Source organism: Eptatretus burgeri, unplaced genomic scaffold, assembly GCF_056783735.1.
Source record: "Eptatretus burgeri isolate ZD-2024b unplaced genomic scaffold, Ebu_testis_v1 Ebu_testis_scaffold_193, whole genome shotgun sequence".
Classification (NCBI taxonomy): domain Eukaryota; kingdom Metazoa; phylum Chordata; class Myxini; order Myxiniformes; family Myxinidae; genus Eptatretus; species Eptatretus burgeri.
In genome coordinates this window covers 32,501-34,809 of record NW_028222143.1, presented here as the reverse complement: position 1 = coordinate 34,809, position 2,309 = coordinate 32,501, and the positions used below count along the sequence as shown (strand labels likewise).

The 2,309-nt window shown below is 34.0% G+C and overlaps 1 long non-coding RNA gene across 1 annotated transcript in view; it reads right to left on the bottom strand.

Annotated features, from left to right (window-relative positions):
* Positions 1-1,619: 1,619 nt before the first annotated feature.
* Positions 1,620-2,309, bottom strand: part of LOC147007412 (uncharacterized) — a 1,199-nt gene continuing 509 nt past the window's right edge. The window contains exons 1-2 of the long non-coding RNA XR_015054204.1: positions 1,876-2,309; positions 1,620-1,681 (exon numbers count right to left, since the gene is read on the bottom strand). The exon at positions 1,876-2,309 is cut by the window's right edge and continues 509 nt beyond it. This is a non-coding gene — a long non-coding RNA (uncharacterized LOC147007412). The remainder of the gene's footprint in view (positions 1,682-1,875) is intronic.

The window sequence follows — 2,309 nt, the reverse complement described above, 5'->3', positions numbered from 1 at the left end:
GAAAAGGAGAAGGAGGAGAGAGAGAAGGAGGAAAGAGAGAATAGAGAGAGGGAGGAAAGAGAGAGAATAAATAAATATTATAGTATGGAAACCAGTTTGATTCAAAAAAGAATAGAGGTATTACAGAAAATAACTCAACCCACCAGGAAGGAATACAAAGAATTAACAAGTCTATTTGCAATACTTTCAACAAAACTATTAGCATCGTCAAGCTATTCATTTTAATTCAAGTTTTTTCTTAAATAAATGGAGGAGAGAGTGAAGGCATTTCTAAGGATTCTTTATGTTTTAAAAATTAAGATTCAAATGTGCATGTTGGAAACTAAAAAGGTTTTTGCACTCTGCAGAAATTTTTCTCATAAATAAATGAGTTATTGTCTCAAATGTAAAAAGAAAACTAATACTAAAAATATTTCATATATTAAAAGTAAAAATAACAGGGTTATACAAAAAGGTATATGTTCGGTGTGTGGTTCAAAAAAAAATCAATTTATCTCCAAACACAAACTCGGAGGAGATATACAAAAGTTTTTATCAGGAAGTAAATTTACAACTACTGGAATACCAGGGAAATTACATCTTCCAGGTTATTCTTTCTGTGGTCCAGGCACAAACTTGGATAAAAGATTAGATGAGGCAGACAATCCTAAATCCTGGAGTAAACCAATCAATAGAGTTGATGAAGTGTGCATGAGACACGATATTGATTATGGGAATACCACAACGTTGGAAGAAAAGCATGAAGCCGATAGAGAAATGTTGTATAATTTGTCTCTGATACAAAATCCAACCTTGAGAGAAAAAGTTGATAGGTTCATCGTGAAGAAGATGATTAGTGCTAAATTGAAACTTGGACTTGGAAATTCAAAAAACTTATAGGCTCTAATGATGCCATTAAGACTGAAGAGCAATTAGCTGATGAATTACATAAACCAATATTCACAAAGTTTCAGAGAAGGAAAGTTTATTCCAAGGAAGTTGATTATATCTGGTCTGCTGATTTGATTGAACTCAATAATGATAAGGGGTACAAGTATGCTTTAACCGTTATTGATTTGAGGAGTAGATATGCGTGGGTTGTCCCTTTAAAGAACAAAACAGGTAATACTCTTATGTTAGCTTTTCAACAGATATTTAATAAAAGTAAGAGAAAACCTAAGAAATTGTGGACTGATGAGGGTAGAGAGTTTTATAACAAGACATTTATGAATTTTCTAAAAAATAACAGTATTACATTATACAGTACCTTTAATGAAGGGAAGGCAGTTGTTGTTGAACGTTTTAATCGTACCTTAAAAGAGAGACTATATAAAAAATTCACACAACTCGGTTCACAACAATGGTCATCTTTTATTCAGGATATTGTGGATAAGTATAATGACACGATTCACACATCAACGAATATGAAGCCATCAGAAACATTTACAAAATTAAAATATGAAAAAGAGATTAATGTCAGAAAACCTAAGTTCAAAGTTGGTGATATCGTAAGAATATATAGGTGGAAATCTCATTTTGAAAAGGGTTTTACTGAACGATGGACGAAAGAACTTTTTAAAATTGTTGATGTAATAGATACAGTTCCTTGGACTTATAAAATATATGATTTGGAAGGGGAAGAGATTTTAGGTTCATTTTATTCACAGGAATTACAAAAGACAAAACTAAGCAGATAATACACCTTTGTGGACACTCGAGGCCAAATCCGAGGTGTATAACAGTATATAATGTGTGTCAAGGGGTGGACGTTCTTACATCTGTGAACCCCAAACACAGAATCCTCAACTGAATAGTCAAGGCTTAACTTTTGTTTGTGTGTGTGTGTGTGTGCAATGGGAGCAATAGGTTGGCGCTTCACTCCCTCCTACTATACACCATTGTGGACACTCGAGGGCCAAGTCCGAGGTGTATAACAGTATATAATGTGTGTCAAGGGGGACGTTCTTAGATCTGTGAACCCCAAACACAGAATCCTCAACTGAATAGTCAAGGCTTAACTTTTGTTTGTTGATGTGTATGTGTGTGTGTGTCCCAACCCTCACATTCAAAATCTCAACCCCAACCCTCACATTCAAAATCTCAACCCCAACTCAATCCTCACCCAACACAGTCTTTTTCAAAATGAGATTTCCACCTATATATGTATATATATATATATTTTACGTTTTTTTTTCTCTTCTTCCAATTCTGTCTTTTAAGGCTTTCAGGTTTGATGACGTAGAAAGGGGGAGTAAGCCTGCACTTTCTTCCCAGAACGAACAATGTATATTTTTTGTTTTTTTCTCTTCTTCCAATTCTGTCTTTTAAGG